Genomic DNA, 24,800 nt, shown 5'->3' on the forward strand with positions numbered 1-24,800 from the left:
AAGAATTCTTTTCATTCTTTTTGTATATACTGTATCTTCAAAATTCCCGTTTGCTTGTTTTGTGGGGAGATGAAACTTGGAATTTTGTTTTGGTTTTGTTTTCCACCTAATGCACATCTCAATGTGGAAGACATTTCAGGTCTTTTCTAGGCACCTGTTGCCAGTACACACAGTGTGGGACAAGACTGCTCTCCTAGACCAAGGTGTGACCCAAGCAAGTACGACAGGACTGACAAACATAAGCATGGGAAAATGCCTTAGAACACAAGGTGAGATTTCAGTAAAAGGACAAGAAAAAAAAATTGCGATTCTATAAAAACAAATATTCCCCTCCAAATGATTATATACCTGTAACATAAGTCAATCAAAATTCCTTTAATATATTTTGGAAAACTTTACAAAATGTTTCCAAAGATTAGAAACATAAAGAACAAAGACTATCAAAAAATTTGAAACTTTTCTTGAAAAAAGACAAAGATTTAACATCTCAGATGTTTCAGTAGCACAAAATATTTACATACGCTATCAGCATGTGAACTATAATACTGGCAACTCAGGAAAGAAACCATAAGAACTAGCATAGATAATAATTTGGTATACGACAAAGAGTAAATAAGTAGAAAATAAATACACTAGTAAGTATATAATATTGACATCATTTGTAAAAAATATAAAATGAAATGCCCATTTTATATCTTATACCAAAAGAACTCTTCATGAGTCACCAACTTAAATGAAAAATTAGAAACCAATAAAGTAACAGAAAATCCATATTTGAATGCCTAAATAATTTTGGAGTGGGAAAGTCTTTCTAGGATAGAAATTGTTAAAAAGAGAGAAAATAATTTGATAAGATCTTCTGTTTATCAAAAACACAGAGCTAATTTTCCAACTAGTAAAAATGATTCCAAAACTAGGAACAATAAATACCAATGATACATATGAAGTTATTATAAGGTTAATAGGAGAAGAAGAGCAATCCCAAAGAAAAGGAAAGGTAAGCTAAGGAAACAAAGGGGCCAATTCCCAGAAGGCAAAGCTAACTTTCTCCATGCTTTATGTTGGCAAAGAGGAGAAGACGGTGATCACGTTCCACAAGGGTGCAAAGAAACGGGCAGTGGGTGCAGATGCCTTTCCTGGGGGGAAGCTGGCCGTGGTGACCTAGCTGGAAATCAGGGGACCTCTGCATTTACTGCCTACCTCCGCTCGGTGACGCACAGAGACACAAAGTACCATGGAGATAGCCGAGAGGCGGGAAGGAGGAGAAACAGCAGTTACTACAGGTGCATGCTGTGAGTTTGGGACGATGCAGATGCTCTGGACGTGGACAGAGGCGGTGGATGTGGGACACTGTGAGTGCACTTAATACCACTGCATGGCACACTTCATAACGGTAAAAGCAGTCAATGGTGTGACATGCATAGCCCGCCACTATTTTTAAAAATTTCATTACAGGACTATAAACTTCATTAAATCATTCTCCTACTATTGAATATGTTTTTTCTAAAATTTTTAATGTTAAAAACAGTGCTGATGAGCTGTGGCTTGGTCAAGCAGCGGGCACTCTAAACCAGCCAGCGTTTCCTGAGATCCACCTCATGGTGGAACTTAGGGTGCTGGGAAAGAAAGCAACCTGCCGGCATCCCTGGTAAGCAGCCCTGAGCCTACAGGAGCGCCGGCTGAGAAACATCCCATGCCCCTCCACCCCAGTTAGCAAAGGGAGCCAGAGGTCTGAGCATCTCTGGGGAGGTCGACCATATGCAATATAGCAAATAGGGGGATTTCCTTCTACTATCTCTTTGAAGGCAAATATTTTTACCACTGTCTTGCTTTGTTCTGAATAATTGTATCGCTCTATTCAATATTCTGTTTTGATAAGTTCTATAATGTTCTGTATTTGGTTTGATTTTGCTGCACCTGATTGAATGGAAAACTACTGTGAAGATAACGAGATATACTATAGGTACCTACTACTGTTATGCCGGTACCCTGCTGTGAAGTTCTGTACCAGTTTCACTCATTGTCTCAGTTGGCTTTGTTCTGTCTTGTTCTGTTGTATTTTACTACCTTCAAAATAATTTTTAAAAAATGAAAAAATAGTACTGACGAAAAGCAGTGCAGGGAAGAGCATGCTTTGACCCAGCATGTTTACGTCTGGGTGTTCATCCTATGCTCTCAATAAAGAATATGTGTAAAGAAACACATTTTTATTCCGGCATTGTTTACTATAGCCAAAAGCTAAATAACTGACATATGAGATTGGTCAAATAAGATATGGTACGTGAAGAAAAATCCAGCGGCCATAGCAAAGTGTAATGCAGATCTGTAACTAAAGGTGCATGGGAGGACGTAAATAACACGTGCAACTCAGTGAACTTTATTTTATTTTTTATTTAAAAAAAGAGAAAATTCAGAGAAGAAAAAAAGCAAAGGGCATAAACAATAATAGCAAACTCAAAACAATAACAATACAGGTCTTCAAAACAGAATGAAAGAAATTTAACAATGGTTGTTATATTGCATATTATTCTCTTTTTTTCAAAGGAAGAAGAAAAAATTAAACAAAATAAAAAAAGGAAAGAGGGGTAGAATAATACCAAATTTTAAAATATCATCATAGAATCACTAGTTGATACATTACTCATTGTTATCTGAAAAAACAGTTGCCAAAGTCATAAAATCAAAGCATAAATAGTGGCTAGTCACTCAAACATTGACAGTGCAAACCTTCTGTTCAATGTTCCAACAGAAATTCAGTAATATGGTCACCTATCTTACACTCTATACATACCATTATACTCTTTAGAGCACTTTCCTCCCCTTTCGCTTTTACAGTATCTATCAATGAACTTTAAAGGAGTGAATGTTCCATGCATGCCCAGCACAGCATCTGGAAAATGGGCACAGGGCTTGCCAATGGTTCTTTCTGAGCAAGTGGGATTTCATCACTTTTTGTCTTTTTCTTGCCTGTCAGTATTTTCTGGGTTTTCTGCAGTGAGCATCAGCTCTCTGTAAAGAGAAAAAAATTAATGAGGGAAACATAATTTTAAAAATGTTTTTTAAAACTTCTAGTTATCTTTCCTCTCTCAGAAGTAACCCTGCACCACTGTGGACTATACAAAATGACCCCTCACAGAAAGGAAAAGTAAATGCCCTGGCCTGCTGTCTATAGGTTATGTACTATGTGGGATGGCTGTGATTTTTCCCCAATCTAAATCAGAGGAAGTCACAGTATATTAAGACATCTCTTTGGGCTTTGTAGTCTGCTACTTAGCTGGTCACAGAAGCTATACTTCCTCCTTTTGATATAAAGATGGAATTCCTTTTGCAAATAAGGAAGGTGCTGTTCCCAAAGAATAAGGCTAAACTGGGTGTCATGGCACATGTCTGTAATTGTGCCACCATAGGAGGCTGAGGCAGAAGGATCCCAATTGCAAGCAAACCCAGCCTGGGTTAGCCACTAAGCAAGTCCCTGTCTGAAATTTAAAAAGGGGGCTGTGGAAGGAGCTTAGTGCAGAGACACTAGGTTTAGTCTAAGTAGCAATGGGAGAAACATGTTTTTAAAGAATAAGGCTATACATGAAGTATGTGAGACATGCAAATACGCGAACAGAATCTAGTAAAATTAACACAAGAAACCATATTGTCTTTAAGAATATGGCTCCAAAGCCTATGGTGGCACAGAATGTATAGGCAAACAGACTCAATCTAAAAGGATTTTTGGAAGGCTGTCGCACATAATAAGTTACACATTCAGAACAATTCAATTTCCAGACAATTCAGCACAGTAACTGACTCCACACTAATTTAATTTCTTTAGGTCTCTAAAGATCAATTGATCTGATTTGTCCCATCCCCAAAGGCTGTTTAGGAAAAACTCAGAGTTAAATACCTGGAAGTGAAATCCAGAACCTTGGCCAGTTTCACACCCCTTTGCTCATCTTGCAGACTTTCATGTAGAGCACTCCTTGATCCTCAGACCGTTAAAGTGACTTCACCTCACGTGTATGTGCTGAGTGCTCCTGGGTCAGGACACTTCTTTTCGTTATTTATTTAAAGAAAAGATAAAAAACAAAACAAAACACAAAAATGGTAGAAGTAATACAGAATTTCAAAGAAGAATATTAACACTAAGAATTTACTAGTTGGTAAGTTACATATTGTCATCTTAGAAATAGTTGCTTGTTACAAAATCAAAGCATAAAAAGTAGACACTCAAACACTGACAATGCAAACTATTCTGTTCAGTGATCTAATGGAAACTTAGTAATACAGTCATCTATCTTACACACTTAAACATCCATAGAGCTATATCCTTTAGAGCACTTTCCTTTCCTTTCCTTTTTATAATATCTATTATGTATTTTGGATCTTATTAGTCTTTCAGTTTTCATTACTTTTTATACTAGAGAGACAATGTGATATTAACAAATGTGAAACTTATTTATTTCACTTATGAGGATTGTCTCAAGTTGCCTCAATTTACCTATAAAGGCCTCAAGATCATCCTTTTTATAGCTGAGTAATATTCCATTGTATAAAAATACCACATCTTTTTCATCCACTCTGCAGTTGATGGGCATTTTCCAAGATTTAGCTATTACAAATTTTACTGCTATAAACATGTGTGCACATATATCATTATGGCATGATTTTTTCAATTGGGGGGGGGGATACCCAGGAGAGAAATAGCTGGGTTGAATAGAACTTCTAATCCTAGTTGGTTGAGGAATCTCCATATTGATTTCCATAGTGGGAGTCTACACTCCCACCAACAGTGGAGAAGTGTTCCTTTTTCCCCACAGCCTTGCCAACATTTATTATCAGTTGATTTCCTGATGGCAGCCATGCTTTCCGGAGTGAGATGAAATCTCAGTGTTGTTTTAATTTGCATTTCTCGAATGACCAGTGATCGTGAACATTTCTTCATGTATTTATTTGCTATGTGTATGTCTTCATCTGAGAACTGTGTGTTCATCTCAGATGCCCATTTCTGAAAAGGGTCTTTGAATTTGGGGGGCTTGATGTTTTTCAATTCTTTATATGCTCTGAATATAAGTCCTTTGTCTGAGGGATTATTGGCTAAAATTCTTTCCCATTCTGTGAGTTTTCTTTTCACTTTGCTGTTGATTTCTTTTGAAGTGCAAAAACTTTTTAATTAGATGTGATCCCAGTTGCTGATTCTTTAAAGTATTTCCCATGTGATTTGTGTTTTGTTCATGAATTCTCTGCCTAATCCTGTGTCTCTAAGTTTTCTACCTATCTTGTCTTCTAATAGATTTAGTGCTTCTGTTTTAATATTTAGATCTTTGATCCATTTTTACTTTAGTTGAGTGCCTGGTGATAGGCATGGGTCTAATTTCAGTATTCAGAATGTGGAAAGCCAATTTTTCCAATATCATTTATTAAAGAGGCTATCCTTTTTCCAGTGAACATGTTTAGCCCCTTTGTCAAATAAAAGGTGGCTGAGTGTCTTTGTAGTTGTGTTTGTATCTTCTAATCTGTTCCACTGATCCTCAGGTCTATTTCTTTGCCAGTACCATGCTGATTTTATCACTATGAATTTGTAGTATAATTGTTATTCTAGATTTCTTCTGTTTCCAAATGAATTTCAGGAGTGTTTTCTCTAGATCTGTAAGGTAGGTTGATGGTATTTTGATTGGGATTTCATTAAATCTGTAAAACAGTTTTGGGAGTATGTTGATGGTATTTTGATTGGGATTGCATTAAATCTGTATAACAGTTTTAGGAGTATGGCCATTTTAACAATGTTGGCTCTTCCTAACCAAGACCAAGGAATATCCTTCCATTTTCAAATATCCTCTTCAAGCTCCTTTTTTAGAGTAGTATAATTTTCAGCATATAAGTCTTTTACTTTCTTGTTTAGGTTGAGTCCTAGATATTTTATTTTTTTAGATGCCATTGTGAAAGGCGATATTTCCATAATTTCTCTCTCAGTGAGTTTTTCATTTGTGTCCAGCAATGCTATTGATTTTTGAACGTTGACTTTGTATCCAGCTACACTGCTGAATTTGTTTATTACCTCTAGTAGTCTTTTAATGGAGTTTTTTGGGTCTTCTATATTTTATATCATGTCATCTGCAAGTAATATAATTTTACTTCTTCCTTTTCTATTTTTATTTCTTTTATTTCTCCCTCTTGTCTGATTGCTCTGGTTAATATTTCCAGACTGTATTTCCAACTGTATTGAATAGGAGTGGTGCTAGTGGACATCCTTGTCTTGTTCTTGATAAAGTGAAGGCTTTCAGTCTTTGTCCATTTAGTATAATGTTGGCTGTTGGTTTGTTATATGGCTTTTATGAGATTGAGGTAGATACCATCTATTCTGAGTTTCTGTAGGGTTTTTATTATGAACAAGTGTTGGACTTTATAAAAAGCTTTTTCTGCATCTATTGATGATCATGTGATTTTTGTTTTTTACTTTGTTGATGTGGTGTATTACACTAATTGATTTGTATGTGTTAAATAATCCGTGCATTCCTGGAATAAATCCCACTTGGTCGTGGTGTATAATCTTCTTGATGATTTGCTGCATTCTATTTGCCAGTATTTTATTGAGAATCTTTGCATCAGTGTTCATTAGTGAGACTGGCCTATAGTTCTCCTTTTTGGTTGGATCTTTCTCTGGATTTGATATCAGAGTAATACTTGCCACCAGGAATAAGTTAGGGAAGAGTGTTTCTCTTTCAATTTCATTAAAAAGTTTAAGGAGTATTGGTGCCAAATCTTCTCAGTTTTCTCAAATTTCTTGTAGAGTTCATCTGTGAATCCATCAGGACCTGGGCTTTTCTTTGTTCATAAGTTTTTAGTCACGTTTTCAATTTCAATAGCTGATACTGGGTTACTCAAAATTGTTATATCTTTTTTTTTTTTTTTTTTTTTTTTTTGTCTTTTTCGTTTTTATCAGTACCAGGGATCAAACTCACGACTGCCTGCTTGCAAGGCAGGCGCTTATGCTGCTGAGCTAAATCCCCAGCCCTGAAATTGTTATATCTTCTTGATTGAGCTTTGGTAGTTCATACAATTTTAGAAATCTGTCCATTTCCAGCCAATGTGAGTAGAGATTTTCAAAGTAGGTATTCATGATCTTTTGAATTTCGATAAGATCTGTAGTGATTTCTCTCTTTTCAGTCCTTATTGCATGAAATGGAATATTTTCTTTCTTTTTCTTGATAAGGCTGGCTAGAGGTTTATCAATTTTTTTATTCTCTCAAAAAACCAACTTTTTGATTCATTAGTTCTTTTATTTTTTTAGTTTCAATTGCATTAATTTCTGCTCTGATCCTTACAATTTCCTCTCTTCTATGAGCATTGGGTTTGACTTGTTCTTCCTTTTCTAGAAGCTTGAGATGTAACTCAGGCTGTTTATTTGTGCTTGTTCTGTCATCTTGATGTGACAATTTGTTGCTATATATTTCCCTCTTAGGACTGCTTTCACTGCATCCCACAGGTTATGGTATGTTGTATCCACATTTTCACAGAATTACAAATATTGCTTTATTTCTTCTTTAATTTCACCTGTAGCCCACTGGTTTTTCAGAAGGTTGTTATTTAATTTCCATGTATTTATGCAGGTTGTGCAATTTCTTTTGCCATTAATTTCTAATTTCAATGCACTTTGATCAGATATTATGCATGGGATAATTTCAATCCCTTTGTGTTTACTTAAGAATGTTTTATGGGTTAATACATGATCTATTTTGGAGAATGTTTCATGTGCACCTGAGAAGAATGTATATTCTGATGTGGTTGGGTATAAACATCTACAAAGTCCATTTGCTCACAGGTATGATTCAGTTCTATTATTTCTTTGCTGACTTTTGTCTAGTTGATCTATCTCTTTGTGGCAGTGGGAGATTAAGGTCTCCTATTACAATTGTGTCCTTTTGTATTTGGTTTTTCATGTCCATTAGTATTTGTCTTATATAGTTAGGTGCTCCTGCATTTGATGCATATATATTTATAATTTTTAGTTCTTCTTCTTAAATTTTTCCACTAACAAGTACATAGTGACCTTTTTTTATCTCCTTTAATCATTTTAGGTTTGAAGTTCACATTGTCTGCAAACAGAATAGCTACCCCTGCTTTTTTCTGGGTTCCTGTTGCATGGAATATTGTTCTCCATCCTTTGACTTTTAATCTATGCATTTTCTTTTGAGTCATATGTGTTTCTTGTATACAGCATATTGTGGGATCCTGTTTCTTGATCCATTCTGTCAATCTATTTCTTTTGATAGGTGAATTGAGGCCATTTACATTTATGGATATAACTGATATGTACTGGCTCAACTTTGTCATGTTATGCTCCAGCTGTTTGTTTTCTGCTTTTCCCCCTTGTTTAATTGCTTGCCCTGCATGGTAGTGTCTTTCTGTTGTTGTTCTGGAGATTGAGGTCATTTTTATCTCTATCAAGTATGTCTTTCAATACTCTTTCTAGGATTAGTTTGATGAACATGAATTTCTTCAGTTCTTTGTCTTGGAAGTATCTTGTTTCTCTATTAAATTTGAAAGACAGTTTTACTAGGTACATCAGTCTGGGTTGAAAGTTGTTTTCTTTCAGGGCTTGGAATACCTCACTCCAAGCTTGTCTTGACTTGAGGAAAAGTCTTCTGTTATTCTGATGGGCTTTCCTTGATAGGTGAGTTGTGTCTTTTCTCTAACAGCTTTTAGTATTCTGTTTTTATATTGTATGCCTGGGATTTTAATTATTCTAGTTATTATATATCTGGGTGTAGATTTATGTTGGTTGTGACTGTTTGGCATTGTATATGCTTCACTTATTTTTCCCCCCATGTTTGGGAAATTTTCTGCTATTACTTCTGTGAATAGTTTATGTATGTCATTTACATTGACTCCTGCATCTTCACTGATGCCTATTAGTATTACATTGTTTCTCTTGGCATCATCCTGAAGCTGCTGTATTGTCATTTCATGCTTGTTTGTTGTTTTTGAAAGTTCCATTCTTTCATGATCACTAACTGTGATCTTGTCCTCAAGGTCCAAAATTCTATCCTCAGCTTCATTTAAACAGTTTTTGCCAACTTTCAACAGAATTTTTTGTTTCTTGGATATCTCTTTGAATTTGTTTTATACATTCTGCTTGTTTTCTGTATTATTCATTCATGGTTTCAATCAATTTCCCAAGTTCCTGTAATTTTTTTTTATTTATTTCTTCTCTGGCTATGCTGAGTAACTCCTTTACTAAGGTTGTTATTTTTGTCTTTACATAGGAAATTATTTCTAATTTGATTTCCTCTATAGCCTCATAAATTTGTTTCTTTATTTCATTTGCTATCTTTTCAGAGATTTCTGGGGTATGACTTTTAAAGTCCTTTATTTCAATGTTGCCTGTACTTGCACCTGATGGACTAGATGTTTGAGACTGGATTTTGCTTTTTCATTTTGTCATTTTTACCTTTTGGGCAAATATTTGTTCTTCAATCGCAGTAGTCTCTACTGTCAGTAGTGTGAATCTTAGGGTCCTACTGTGTGGTTGGTGTTCGTCCAATCGCTGGATACTACAATGAAGAGGAGAGCCAGTCACCTGAGTTCCTCCTGCAGGGCCTGTTGGATGAGTCCTATATTCTTCCTGGGCTAACTAGCCTAGGAATATTGATGTAGGTCAACTCTTAGTCCCTTCTATTGCTATGTCTTCAGGTTATTGCAGGTTTATAGTGTTTGTGTCAGCTGAGGCCCTACTGTGTCTCATAAGCCCTTTTAATTTTCTCCAAGTTGGGGGAGGCCTTACTGGCACACTCCTGAACCTGTCTGATGTTCTCTGTTTGGAGGTAGACATCACCCACCCTTTTTCCAGGTTTGCCAAGGTTTTACAGTTGGAAGGAGTTTCACTACTGCTCCTATTTACCCACTGCAGACCTCTATTTTAAGGGCAAACTCACCACACTGACTGGAGCCTGCTGACGTCTTCTGTTTGGGTGAGGGGTTCCTGAATCTCCTGTTCACCCAGCACAGTAATTTGCTGCAGTCCAAGGTTCTAGAAGAAGAGGTGGGAGCTGAAGATCAGCAGCAGTAGTAGGTCCACAAGGTGGGGCATCCTCATGGTGGTCTGGGTGTTGGCAGGGCATGCAAGGGAAGCACATGGCACATCACAGGTGGTCTGGGCCAAGGGCAGGACACTTCCTGTGGGTGGGAAATGTGGCCCCATGCTCTATCATTTCTGCCCTTCTCAGGGCCAGCAGGCTGGATCCTCCTGCCTTATGCCCATGAAGGTGACTGCGAGGCCATTTTTATTGTAAGAGAAACTTATGAAGACCAAGAAAAGTAGAACTCAGTGAGGAACAACCTATTCCACGCAAGGCTCATCTCATAAGATGAGGAACTTAGCACTGTTTCCACTTTGTGATTCATGGAGTGCTTCTGTAAATGTTGTCATAATTAATGCCCCAATAATGCCCCATAATTAATGCCCCAATGCACCAGCAAGACTATTGTCTCCATTTTCTAGATAAAGAAACAGACTCTAAAGTTCAATGATTTCTCCACAATCAATCACCTAGGAAAAGACAGAGCTATACCTCTGCCCCAAAACTACTTCCTTCCAGCACAGTAAGCCTCTCAGCCCACCTGGGACAGAAGGTGTAACAGGCACTTTGACAATGCAGTGCTACCTCCCCCATCTCCCTCAGTCTCCACTCCTACTCAAATACCAAGTAAACTGAAAAAAAAGATCATTCAGAATCATCACAGTCACACAACTCTGCTGCACAGGAGCTTCAGACACTCAGAAGAGAATGGAAAAGTCATTTCTAAGGGAAGGAGCCTTGGTAAGGAGCCTGCTTGCTGTCCAGGTTGCTGCTGGCTCTTTCTCACTGACTTCTACCTTCCTCAACAGAGGGAGGTGGACTGTGCAGTGGATTTTTCTACCAGCAGTCCAGTCTCTTTCCCTGATCTCATCACCGGCAACCTCTCCAAGTAATTAATCTCTCATTTAGACTCAACTTGCACAGTTTTGTCGACTGTTAGGTGGGCCCTGCTGACTTCTCTGCCTCCCCACCCAGCCTCGCTATGTCTCCCACACTTCAGCCACCACCTCCCATGCTCTGCCACTTGGGAACACAGGACAAACCAGACCCAGGCTGGCAAAAGATAGAACTGGCTCTTATGAGGAGTGGCCAGGAGAGGCTGGGCAGAAGTACAGAGGTCAGCTGTGGCCATACAGTAGGCAGCACAGAGCTGTCCAGTGATGGAAATGTGCCCATAAGGCGGGGCAAATCACACAAATGGGAAGACACAGTGAATCAGAGGGCCACTGTCTCAGTATTCCACCTACCAATAAGGACATCAGGCCCCAAAAAGATTAAGTGCACAAAACAAATGTGTTTCAGACATACAAAAGTGATGGACAGGTTGAAAATTTCTCTGAAAAAGACATTTTTCACATTCGTATTGGACAAACTGTGGATATAGATATGGTCATGTGCTTCACCTGTGTGGTCTCCAACCACACAGGTGAAGGAGACACTGGTTCAGACCTCCTCCACGTGGAAAACCCCCATGAGCACTGAAAGGAGCCTTAGAGAGCTTGGGCTCACATCCCTGACTGACATTTGGTCATACTGAGGCACAAAGAGGGTGAGGACTGAGACACCTGAGTCTGTAACTGAGTTAGAATCCAGGGAGAGGCTCATGAGAGCAGGAGCTCGCGAGCATCAGAAGCACAGTCCACATTCACCTTTGGAGAGAAATGGACCCAAAATGCTCTGAAAGAGGAAAAAGTGATGGAGTAACGACCCAACAAAACTCAGAGTTCGAAAAATTACTTTCCCAAAGGCAATTTATCCTTAGATTAGAGTATACCCACAGTTCACTTTAAACCATCAACACCCCCAAAATTTCTTTTTAGTACAAGAAAGAGAATTTTTTTCGTTTACACATTTTGCTAAAGTGAGTTGAACCTGCAAAATTGTAATAAAACTGACCTGACCCTCAGACTCACCCTGACCCTAACCATCCTTTTCAAGAAATTCCCCCACCAAAACAATTGTAATTTGGTAAACTTCTCTGCCCTGTCAGTACCACTGGCATCTGTAAGATGGATTCTGGAAAAATGTCAGTCTTGAAGGGCATTTGCAAGTGTCTCTAAAGTGCTTGCTGTAGTCCATGAACATTTCCTGTACAGCAGCTAAGAAAATGATTGATTTCAGCCTAGTTATGGAATCAGTAGAGAATGGAAAAATATGATAGGTAATAGAAACGTGTTTGCAATGGAAAGCAAAGCCCTGTAGGGCATGCACCTAAAGAAATGTATAGGAGTCAGCTGGGCATGGTGGGGCACACATGCCACCCCAGCACTGTGAGAGGCTGAGGCAGGAGGATGGCAAGTTCAAGTTTCATCTGGGTAACTTTGTAAGACTCTGTCTGAAAATAAAAAATTATAAAAGGGGATAGGGATACAGCTCAGTGGAAGAGGGCTCTTGGGTTTGATCCCTGCTTTCGTGGGGGTGGGACGGGATGTCACAGCAGTGCTACCTCTATGAGGTACCCATCAAGAGTTTGTAGAGAACATTTCTTGCACAGGGCTGCTGCTTCCTGAGGCATTGTCTGCTGCAGGCATTATTTTGAAGGTCAGTTTTTGGGAAGAAAGAGAAATTTGTATTCATTTAACGAAAACTGTAAATATCTTTAGCCCTGGAAATGCATTTGTTCTAATCTTACAGGTACCAACAAGATTCAAAGACATGCACTGAGTCCCTTTCTACAGAACACTGATAATTTAAAATATGTTCTACTTCCAAAGTGTTTTACAGTCCACAAACATGCCCTCCCAATCTTTCATCAACAACTGACCACTTAATGGAGATTGGTGACCTCACCAGCTCACTGAAAGATGCATAATAGGACCTGGATAAAGGATGAGTGATTTCTTAGCTAAGGGAGCTTAGCATCTCAGAGCAGGTAGAGTCACCTGCTAAGCAGGATGGGAAGGTGGTGCCCACCCCTGGGACCTAGCGACATTAAGGGTAAATTAAACTCAGATTAGAATTCCCAACTGGAAGCACGGGACAGAGCAACAAAGGTGAGTCTTCCTTCCAGCCGCACATTTCTGAGCCCGGAGAGGGAATGGGTTTGCAGAAGCTCCAGGTTCCTGGAGATGGTCTCGAGTTTTGTATCTGAATGAGAAACTACTACTGAAAGTTCTTTTACAGCCACCCTCTTCACGGTTTGCCAGCACAGGGTCTGGCTGCATATTAACCAGAACAGAAAGAACCTTCTGCTACGATGGTCAGAAACTTTGTCCCTGAAGAAGAATTTCAGCTCCTGTCTGCTCTTCACATTTCCACATGGAACATCCCGGGATGGGATGAGTGTGTCACCCCCTCACGTCCTCAGGGTATTGCTCTCAACACACGTGTGTCGTTCACTCAAAGTGTCTGTCACCTTATCTAATCCTACTGTTGTAACTGAACAGAGAGGTCAGGAACATTGAATGTGAGTTTTAAGGTTTCTGTGAATTTTCTTTCATTATTAGAATTATCTACTTCCAATGCTTTTAAAAGGGGCTGAGTTTTCACAGGCCCTCGCAGTATCAATGCTAACTTTTTCTCTACACTCTGGATTTCAAACTTTGGAAAAGTTACAAGAATTTCATATGGTGCCAGTCAGGTTTAGCAATGACTTAAATTTAGGTTATCAGTTAGAAAAAAGCATTCAGCGTATTTACCAGATATTGACTTTCTTCATGGACCATTTTACCTAATTCTAGAGAAAATAACTGCATTCTAATGTTAGAGAGGAAAGATGGAATGAATCTATTAGCAAAATTACACAGCAACTCTGCACAGTATTTTTTATACCTTATTTTACTTTATTTATTTTATAGATTAAATCCAGGGACTTCCAAGCATCCCCCAGACCCCATTTTAAATTTACAAACTGTTTTAATGTTTTTACTACATATTTGTGTATATGATGAATATACTCATGGTGGGGAGCTGCTAGATATACACAACACGTCTTAACTCTTTCTGCTTCCTTTATCCTTCTGTCCCTCTCCCCTCCATCTCCACTTCCTCTTCATATTTGCAAAAGATCCTTCTCCTTATTTCACAATAATTTATTTTATTTTGCTTTTTAAATTACTTATGCTTTGGGTTTCTCAAGTGTTAATCTGCAGCTTGACGTCTATAAGTTAAATTTATTGGTGAGTCCAACAAACTTCGTGGAACCCAGGTGGACTGTTACTCTGTTCCCTAGTGCACTTAGAATACCATAAACTCAGTATGGTCAATTAAGTAAGCTGAATATTCTATCTGATGGATGTGTAAATTTAGAAAGAACAGCCATAACTTGACAAAAAAAATTCCTACAGTTTTTCTCCTCATGTGTAGACCTTCTGGCTTGTGGGTCTGGGTATCAGTCTTCCCTCTGTGACAACCAGGAAATTTCTCTCCTTGAAGACTAAGAGCACAAGGAGCCTGTCGGTAGCTTCCCCAATTTGAGCAGCAATTTCCCTCCCACCCTTGAGTTCTCCCTCCATAATAGAAAAAGAAAAGTCAGATGAAAGAAAACTTAAACAATCTTACAGCATCCCTCCCAGTCTGAGATCTTGTAAAGGACCCCAGCATCCACTTTGCTAAGTCAGAAAAGCAGATTCTCTGGGACATTTTTAAAAATAATTTTATGGAACAATTACATGATGCATGTAATTTTTTCCTCCCAAAAAGTCCCAAAAGTGAAGAAAACAATTTCAACTTCACTTTAGTGGGGAATCAAAGTGAGAAGAGCACTTTCTATCCACGCTCAGGTTAGGGGCCCCAGGTTCTCCGGCCAGCTGATAAGGCTCCACTGCACCAGTCACTTTGATGGGATGCAGGGGACTTCTGTAACTGGTCCAATCATCTCCCATCCCTTAAAAAAGAAACTACTTGAATTTGAAAAGCAAAGCCATCTCCAAACAACACTACTCTACTTCTGTGTGCCCTGGAGGGCTGGAAACAAGTTTTCAATGTCTGCATGCACCTCTGGGCTGTGAAGCTTTCATAACACAAAGCCTTCTAGGTTGGAGGATGTAGCTCAGTGGCATAAGTAGCAGCCGGGCAAGCACAAGGTCCTTAGTTTGGTTCCCAGTACCTACCCCCCAAAAAAGAAACTTTTGTTATCCCCGATGTTCTGCAAACGGGAAAACAAGGAATTTTAACTTATTTTTTTTCTTCTCAATGCAATGATAATCCAACTCAGATAAATACTTTAAATTAATCAAATTAATTGTCATGCTGATTGTTTGAAATTCAAAGAAAGAGAATCAGACCTTGGCAAAATCTTATTTTCCTTTAAAAGTTTCAGAAACATATTCACAAAATATCTCTATAAGGATTTAAGAAGTGACCTTGACATTTTTCTTCTTTTCCAACTGAAAAAGTCAAACTCCCTAAAGTACAGACTCACCCAAGCATCGCTGTGTGGGGAGCAGAGGAGGATGTGAAAGAAACAGAAATGATCCTCAGCGCTTTCCGGGGTACAGCATGGTTAAATGTACAGGCTCAACCTGCCACCAACAGCGCTCCCCTCATCACAGACCAGTATGGGTTTGTCTTGCTGAGTTCTTTCTTGCAGTTACTGACTGTGCTCTGCTGAACTGTCCCACGTAAGACAAGAGCCAGGAAAAAGATGCTCATTTTACAGATTATGGTGGGTAGGAGGGAAGCTGGAGGGGCGTTGGGAGCTGGGAATGGATTTATAGCTTAGGATACTGAAATTTAGAGTTATTTTTCACAGAAAAATAATGAAGTGGAAAAGATAGTGTCACTAGCATCCCATCCTGCTGCCCACAATCTGCCAGGGGTTTTAACCCCAAATCCTCTTTTCTGTCAGGTACCAAAATGAGGAGGGGTGTTCACGAAGGACTCAGGGGCCCCCCATCCTGGGGGAGTGGATTCTGCTGGGCCATCCCACAAATACTATTTTAAAAGTACTTAATTTTCCCCCTACACAATTGAGGATTCATTTCTCCTGCAGGTTTTGGAGTTCAGAGGAAGCTCAAAGAAGCAGGAGAGGGCAGGAAGCCCGCAGGGGGACGTCCCCATTCTGTCCCCAGAGTTCTCCTGGTTCCCTTTTCCCTGCTTCCAAGCCTTACAGAGGAGGCTCTGCTGCTCTCCCCTCTGCCAGGCACCTTATTTTTCAAGTTTTTCTCTTATTATGACAACACTGAATGTCGTATTTTAAGAGCTGGGAAGGACACCAAGAAAAAATTGGGGAGGGTTAAAAAAAACACTGCGTTTACTCCTGATTACGTTCACCATCTCCAAGACACCAGACGATTGAGATGCAGAACAGCGATTTCCCAGCACCCGGGAACGGTGAGCAGGGCGCTTCTTTCTCCCGGGGTTGTAAAAGGGTTCTAAGCTCCCAGCTCCGCAGGCAGCTGCCTTCCCACACACTTCACTTGCGCTGACCAGAGCGATCTTCCTTTCCCCCTTCTCCCTCTGCTCTGAGCCCAGTGTCTTCTATAAATGGCCAAGGTTGCTGAATAAATAGTATAACTAGAAGTTGAGGAATTTGAAAAATGGTTACTGGGTAATGTTTTTGCCAACCTCAACAGAAACGACGATAATAAAATGAGTTTTACTGATAAGTACGGAGCTTCTGGGAAGCAAACGGCTCACAGGGAGAAACCCGGCTGAGCCCAGCGCTCTGCAGCGGGGCGGGAGACGCTGTCGGTCCCGTCCAGGCTGAACAAAACAAAATTAAATCGGTTTCTTCAGAAGCTGCTCAGCTTCACTTCGGTTTTAAGTACATTGTCAGGTGTTACTTGCATTGTGAATTGTTTCCTACGAAAAGGGTTTTTTATTCTTTTACACTCACAAAGACAGTGTGCCCGACTCTCATCGGGATTCTAGACAGGGACGGATCCAAATAGGACTCTCAGCGCTCCCGCGTTCCACAGACTGTGACCCGCCGCCCAATTGGGTAGAGAGGGAGGAAAAACTCTCTTGAGATTGTGACCCTGACCTGCCGGTGCTAAGGCTGCTAGGTGGGGGAATGCTCATCCCCTCTGCCAGCTGCAAACCGCTCCTAGCTGGGGACACAGGCGCCTAGGGTGTGCGCGCCGGCCACCCCACTTACCCAGGGGTTTGATGGTGCTCTCCGCCTCCTTCTCCTTGGAGCCGCCGCTGGACATGAGCGCCGCGATGGAGAAAGCATTGGCCCGGGAGGACAGCTGGGGCTTGGGGGATGCCGTGAACTCCATGGTCCCCGGCGCGCTCCAGGCCGTGCGGCGTCCCCAGGGAGACAAAGACCCAAAACGCAGCGCGAAGTTTCCGAGATCGGTCACCGAGGGCAGGGAATTCCGGGAGGGTCAGCTGGAGTGTCCTCCCCGGAGCTGCTCGCTGGCCTGTCGGTGTCTCGGCAAAGTCCAGAGGAACAGCGACGTTCGCTGGCAGTAGGAGAGGACAGGGGAACGGCCGGGGACTCGGGGAGGCGCGCAGACAAGGGGCGCAGGGCAGAGCTCAGGCTACCCGAGGCCGGGGCCGAGCATCCGCCGCGCACCGCCCAGGGACCGCCGCACCCCTCCGCGTCCTTCCCCGCCCCCCGCTGGGGACAGCTGTGGCGGCCCAGGCTGCCTGGATGGTGATGGCCCTGCAGCATGCAAGGGCGCGGGAGCCGGGAAGCCGAGCCCGGGCTTCCAGGCCTCAGCCAAAGGCGAGGGACACTGCGCTCCAGCGGCCGCGTCTTGCGCCTTAAGCTGCGGGCGGCGGCGATGCCCGCGGGCAGCGACCAGTCAGCGCGGCCGCACGTCACCGCTTCCTGCCTCTGCCTTCGGGGGCGGGGCCGCGGGGGGGCGGGGAGGGGGCGCCGGGGCGCGGCGCCGGGTGGCGGAGCGCGCCGCAGGCTGGGAGCGCAGCCCGGCTCACTGTCAGGGGTGCTGCGCTAGGTCGACGCGGCGCCCCGACGCCTCCTCGGGTCCCGCAGCCCTGGGGCGCTCTGGTCACCGCGGCCCGGCTCCGGGAAGCCTCGGAGTCCTCGCCTCTGCCGCGCTGTCTCCGGAGGCGCACAGTTCCAAGAGGCAGCTGGGAAGGGCCCGCCAGAGGGGAAAGGAGCGCCAGGTCCTGCCCAAAGCAGGACACGGGTCCCAGGGCTAGACCCTCTCAAAGGTCCTCACACTCTCTCCTGGAGAAACGCTCGGTCAAAAGAAACTCAGACCAGGGCTGGCAGTATTTGCCCAGGATGCTGCTTTCCAGACCGGAGCCCTTGCACCCTCTGCCTCCGGAGGCCTGGGGCTTCTCTTCCCCACAAGGGGAAAGCCAGGCAGCGACAGTGGCGGGGTGCGGGGCCCCAGGGGCAGCGCGATGCGCTCTGGGCCAGTGTGGCTTCTGAGAAGCCCCGCGTGCGAGGTGCAAGCCGAGCCAGCAGGGCCAGGACTTCCCACGGCCTGGTGGGGGGCGTCCTGCTGGCCTTGCTCAGCCCAAATAACTCAAATTCTCCGAATTTGCCGGGTAATCTGCTTCATGGGAGCCCTGTAAACCAGGCTGAGACCCGCGCTCAAACTGCACATGTAAATATTTGCGCTCCTCTCCAGCCTGTCAGTCTAGCGATTAGGAGCCCCTTGGTAGGTCTTCAGAAAAAGAAAAGAAGTCCCATTTCCCCCTGGATCCGTCCCCAGCTCCTGGAATACAGGGGGGTGCGAGGGTGAAATGTCAAAATCGCTGCTGTGAACATTTGTGTGAATAAGAGCTGCGACACGGGGGGGGGGGTGTTCTGATTTAGGGTTGTCCTGGTCCTCACACGTGGATCCTTTTTCACCAGGTGCTGCGGGAAGGTGATGGAAATACATATTCTGATGTCTCCAACCCAGTGCAAAGTGTCTACATGTAAACGCGAATTGAAATTCGTAAAGCTACAGATGCTGGTAGGTTTTTGCCATGTGACCTCCATCTCCATTTGCTTTCCCGAGAGGAGAAATGAGTCAAGCTTGGGGGAGCTATGCACCTTTCCCCACACCCCCTTGATTCCCAACTGAGGAATCGGCCTCAGGCCTGGGTCCAGATCTTAATGAGGTCCTGCTTCTGCATCTGGATTTCAGATTGGACCAAGGTTAAGAACAGGGACTTAACTCAGATGCCTCCAAATCCTTGTCACCCCAGACACAATCCAAACCCTTGGGTTATTAAAGCCACCCCACACAGGAAGACTCTCATCCCATCAAGGAAATCTTCTCAAGTGACATTTCCTTCTTTTGAATGCAGTGCACATGTGGTTTCTCTCCTGTCACAAATGCTCAGGAATGAGGCTTTTGCTCAAGAAGTGGAGTTTTCCCTCCTTTTCTTTTCAAAGGGGGGCGGGGATATGTTAGACCCTGATATATGCAGTGCGCCAGATTGTGTTGGCTGGACTGAGTTTTCATAGTTCGCTGCAGAATTATTCCTGAGTCTCTAACACTTGCCATTGTGTTTCTATACAGAGAAAAAGCCATGTCTTGCCTTAGTTAGCTTAATGACCTTGGTGGAGTTTGAGTAATACCAGGGCACAGATATTTCCAGGGGGGAATAAAGAGGGAGCAAAGGGAAAGGTAAGTTGCCAGACCTCAGATGCCACCTCCTTCCCACTGCCCAGAAGGCTTAGCCTAGATGTGGGACTCTGGGGGCAGGAAATCCCCAGTGCCCACCATTAAAGTGACTTACAAAATAAGGAAGGCTGAGCCAGGTGGAGGAGATGTTGGGAACTGAGAGACTCAAGAGGCCAAAGCTGGGCACGGAGGTGAGTGGCTTCGGTGTCCCTAAGCTATGCAACTTGATGGGATTGAAACGATGGCAGGAAGACACACACTGCAGCGCCATTATCAGGGCCACACTTGCCCTCCTCTTGCATGTGTTGCGTGTGCAGATCAGTACTGTGGTATAAACACGGGGAACCAGTGCCTGGCAGGGAGGTGCTGTGCAAGGGGGATTCAAACCTCTCCCTGAAGAGTACGGTTTCTTAGGATCCTTAGAAGCCTGAGTTATCAGGTAAAACCACCCTGAGAGGTGAAACAAGGCAGTCACGTGAACACAACCCCAGGGTAGGGAGCAATTGGGTGCTGGAAGTTAAAGTGGGTTTGGAGGAGGCTTTGAATTCTGACCTGAACATGCACAGACCCTGTGACTTATAGATTTCATAAGCATTTCAAACTTTTTCCACCATTTCCATTAAAATAGGGCCAAGAATTCATTCCTCTCTAGAAGGTAGCTCTATGGAGCGATGTGTAATCTGCAAAGTGCACAAAATACCGATAGCGTGAGCAACACCAAGTTTTAATGATTACACTTTAAATTTCAAACTGCAAAATTTTTTTTCATCTTTTTCCTTTTTATCAGTACCATGGATCGAACTCATGACTGCCTGCTTGCAAGACAGGTGCTTATGCCACTGAGCTAAATCCCCAGCCCCAAACTGCAAATTCTTGATCAGAGGGACATGTGTTTTGCATGCTGAGTACAGCAGGGCTGTGTCAAAAAGAAAATGTCAGAGTTTAGATGGAGGATGGGGCCACATGGTGATACTGAACTGTTACATGCTACTGAATGTAAAATTCGGTTATCAGTCTGAGCTTCATTATATGCCTCCTTATGCAAGCCACACTTTTAAATTCTCACTCAGAGCCTCCAGAACTCAGAAGTTTTTATTTGATTCCAAGAACTGTGCAGGAGGTCATTGGTTTTCAGCCTTGGTCATTGTCCAATTTAAGGACTGAGGTAGCAGAGATCCATGCTGCAGGCAGCAGTGTCCTGATGTGGTCTTCCTGGCCCTCTGTAGTCTGCAGGAGGCACCTAGTAAAACTGGGCTTGGCTTCCCAGAACAGCCCAGAGTAGACACGGATTCTCAGCAGTGGGGCAGAGTCTGAACCTGGCCCAGATCCCACATCCAGTCTCCTCCAGGCTGTTTGCTGGCAGACACTTTAAAAGCAGCAGTGGGAATCTTGGTGTTTTTGGAATCCTAACTTAGGCTTTGGGAACAGGAAAAACACCCCAGATCCTGTGGGGAGGGAGGCCACTATAGGGCAAGACAGGGTGGATCCCAGCTTGAGCTCAGGCAGCCAGACCAAGTGCCCAGAGGAGTGCATGCCTCCGTCCCAGTCCAGGCTGAAGAGGCAGCCCAGAAGGAGTAGGGTAGAGCTGACCATGATGGCCCTAGGCTCACCCTTGTGAGTGATCCAGGCCCAGTTCCTTCTCCAGGCTGAAGCAGAAAGGCTGCTTGTCCAGGGCCGAGCCTTATAGCTGGAGGGTCACAGGTGCTGCACACACCAAGGTGACATCAGGAAAACCATTGTCCATAAGTTCCATGCAGCTCACCAGTATCTTCAGGGTCTGATTCTGCAGGAGGGAAAATGTTGGAGTCCAATGCACTGCAATGTCCACTCTCCACCCCTCCTCTGGGCTTGGGAGTTCCATGGCCAGGGCTTAGGTCTGACGGGATTCCAGGTTGCTCTGCCAGCCGGCACCCCTCGAAGCCCCCTTCCTCTCCTCTTCTGGCCATTCTGGTCCAGTTCCTTCCCCAGCAGCTCTTGACTGCTTGAATGGCCCAGAAGGGAGCCCTCCCTTCCTCTCCCAGCCAGAACCCGGAATTCCCTGAGTGAGTGCACCATGCACAGAGCACTCTTTGAGAACTGGGAGAGAAATCTCCTCTGATCTAGGGGGAGACCTGCTACCCCTCAGCTGCTGCCCCTGCTCCCCTTCATCTGCCCGGTTCCTCCTCTCAGCCTCCCCAGTCTTTTCCCAACCCCCTTTTCCTCTTCCCCATCCTCCTCTGCTCTCTCCTCTCCTCTCCCCTCCTTTGCTTTCTCCATGTCCTCTTCCTCCTCTTCTTCCTCCTCCCCACCTTCCTCTCATGCCAACATTGTAAACTCCATTTACAATTGAGGTATTTTATACATCAGGACTTTCTTAAATGAACTTCACTTTTTAAATTATTAATTTGTTTTATTACTGAGAATTTTGTTTTGTTTTGTGGCACCAATCTAAATGGGGGGCTCTCACCCCCATCCTGCCCTTGTCTGTCAATGAGATTAAGAATCTAACTGAAATTTTTCTGACGGCACAGGTGGAGGCTCAGACCTGCAGCTCTTTGAAAATATTGCTCCTACAATAACAGGGAGAAAGGGGCACACAGTCCCTGGTTCCTGCTTAAGAGTGAAGGCCCCATTGATGAGGTTCCCTGGCAGCCCCAGCCCACACTCCAGGCCTACACAGGGTCTCCCTTGCAAGTTGGACAAGGGCGCCAAGTGCCCTTCATGAGCTGGAGTTTCTTAGCTGTTTAAAAACAGACTCCAGGGTAGTGAGATGACTTTGCAGAAGAGCAGCCACAGTTGTCTTGCTGGCCCCTCCCTTTCAAAGCAGGGCTAGTTTTGTGGGTGTCACCCAGTTGGACTTGTGGCAGTGAGCATTTGGGAAGATGATTGCCTCCCTCCAGGGCCTGCCTTCCGGAGGCAGCTGTTTGCTGACAATCCCTCCACGTCGATGACAGAGCTTTGGGAGATCCTGGTGGGAAAGACCTGGCATTAAGTAGTCCTGTAGGGTTTCTGCCACCAACTCCCGAAACAAAAGTCACTCTGCAAACCCATGATCCGAAGCTCATCTTATTCCCAGTAAAGCAGCAACATTCACCCTGTAAGGGCTGGGATGCCAATTCCCAAATGTCAACAGGTTCTGGACAATTTGAAGTGCATGCTGTGTAAGAGAACAAGGCCGGTGTATCTAAGAAGAGATGCAAAAGGGAGAGTCCAGTACTTGTTCATTCACTGGCATCGCCTCTCACTTCCTCTGGGCTGGGCTGGGCTCTGCTGGGCTCAGTAACTAGAGCCCTAAACTTCCTGCCTCCTCCAACTAACAGGTGACAGACAGAGGATGGTGCCCTGGACACAGACACAGGAGAGAGAGGTTTCATAAAGATCTGAGGAGAGCAGTGGTGGATTTAGGAGTTCAACATACTCGAGGGCATTCATTCATCCTGGGCCAGGCACTGGCTTGCGGATGCGGGACAGGTGTAACATGGTGCATAGCATCTCTGCCCACCCAGGGTTCAGAGCCTAACTTGGAGATGCATTATTTCTTTTTAATTTCTTTTTTAAAATTCTGACTTTTTGTCTTCTATTACTACATCCTTGCAGTATGTGATGAGTATATTCAGCATGGGGAGTTGGTACTCCTGTGTGAGACTGAGACAGGAAGGTCTCAAGTTTGAGTCGAACCTAAGAAACTCAGCAACTGAGCAAGATCTTGTCAAAATCAAACAAATTAATAATAAAGTAAGATAAAATGAGCTAGTGGTATAACAGTGTGAATGCTCTGGATAACCCAAAAGACAAACAAAAGAACATCAATGTGGAAAACATACATTTCAATATTTTACTAAAGAACCCTTAGGATATGAGAGTGTAAAGGCTCAATGTCAAATATACTCAAGGCAGACAAACCATCTGAATGGAGGAGACCCTTTAGGGAGGGTGCTGGGGTCTGACACCAGGCTGTGAAATGAGGCCACTGATGAGGTCACACAAGGAATGGAAGATTATTTTCACAAAGTATAGAATTCCAGGTTGGCAAGGCTTTTTAAAAAAGATTTAAGAATCCATTAACAAGAGAGGAAAAGAAAGTGCTCTAAAGGATATGACTGCATGTATATTTAAGTGTATAAGACAGATAACCATATTACTGAGCTTTTGCTGGATCATTGAACAGAACTGTTTGCAGTGTCACTATTTGAATGTCCACTTTATGTGCTTTAATTTTGTAACTTGAACAACTATTTCTAAGATGACAATATGTAATCTATTAACTAGTGATTTCCTACTGTTTATTGTTTTGAAATTCTATATTACTGTACCCTTTTTCTGTTTTTTTCTTTTTCTCCTTAAATAAAATTTTAAAAAAAGAATCCATTAAAGTTGGAATGTTGGATGAAGTCAGAATATCAGTGACAATGTTATTGTTATCTTCTAGCTTTCTACAGTTTCTGATGAAAAGTTCTGATGAAAAGCTGGACAGTCCAGCTTTTATGGTAAGAGAAATCCAGCTAAGAGCTCCTGAGTTGGGGGTGTAATGATCAGTACAGAGCTCAAGAAATGTTTCTAAGATGCTACAAATGTTCTGTGAACTGGTTTGAGTGTGATTACAGAAGTGTATAATTATGTAAGATTAATTGAGGAATACAGAGATGATCTATGCACTTATATATTACATCACAATAAAATATTTTTAAAAGCCCCACTCAAAGATGAACCTTGTTAATATATAATGACCCTGGATCCAGGCTTTCCTCCTAAAAATCAACAATGACTATTTAAAAATTTGAAACAGAGATATAACTATAAATTAAAGGAATCAATTTCTGCATATGAGACTCGTACACTTGACCTAAGGCAGACTGATATATGTTGTTCAATATCATGGTCATGGTAAATAAATAATGTAGCATTGCATGTGTTCTGATGTAAATTCACTTTGTGGTTAATATGCAATAATATAATTTACTTATATTAAGCAGTCTTATTGAACACCAGGGCAATAAAAATGCTCCAAACTGATGGTGCTCACACTGGCTTTGCCCTGATGCTACAGTGCAAAGCCCCAGTAGTTACCAGTGATGTCAGTGTGCTGGGAATAGCAGGAGGTCTGAGTGGAGTTTGTCCTAGCTCTGTTCCCTGCTGGTGTGGAACCTCAGTGACCAAGTTCCTGAGCCTTGAATATCTGGTGCCTGACCTGTAAAAAGAGAATAATGTTTACCTCACAGAGCTGTGATGAATAAAATTATGTAACACTCATACCCAACAGGGAATAAATAGAGCCATT

The 24,800-nt window shown here is 42.9% G+C and overlaps 1 long non-coding RNA gene across 1 annotated transcript; it reads right to left on the reverse strand.

The window, feature by feature from the left end:
• Nucleotides 1–2,451: 2,451 nt before the first annotated feature.
• On the reverse strand, nucleotides 2,452–10,563 carry LOC134472472 (uncharacterized). The gene is made up of 3 exons (XR_010042294.1): nucleotides 9,921–10,563; nucleotides 3,893–4,038; nucleotides 2,452–3,009 (listed from the first exon to the last, which is right to left on the reverse strand). It is a non-coding gene; the product is annotated as an uncharacterized LOC134472472 (long non-coding RNA).
• Nucleotides 10,564–24,800: the final 14,237 nt, after the last annotated feature.

Source organism: Cavia porcellus, unplaced genomic scaffold (assembly GCF_034190915.1).
Source record: "Cavia porcellus strain 051 isolate PalLab524CR breed Dunkin Hartley unplaced genomic scaffold, mCavPor4.1 scaffold_23, whole genome shotgun sequence".
Classification (NCBI taxonomy): domain Eukaryota; kingdom Metazoa; phylum Chordata; class Mammalia; order Rodentia; family Caviidae; genus Cavia; species Cavia porcellus.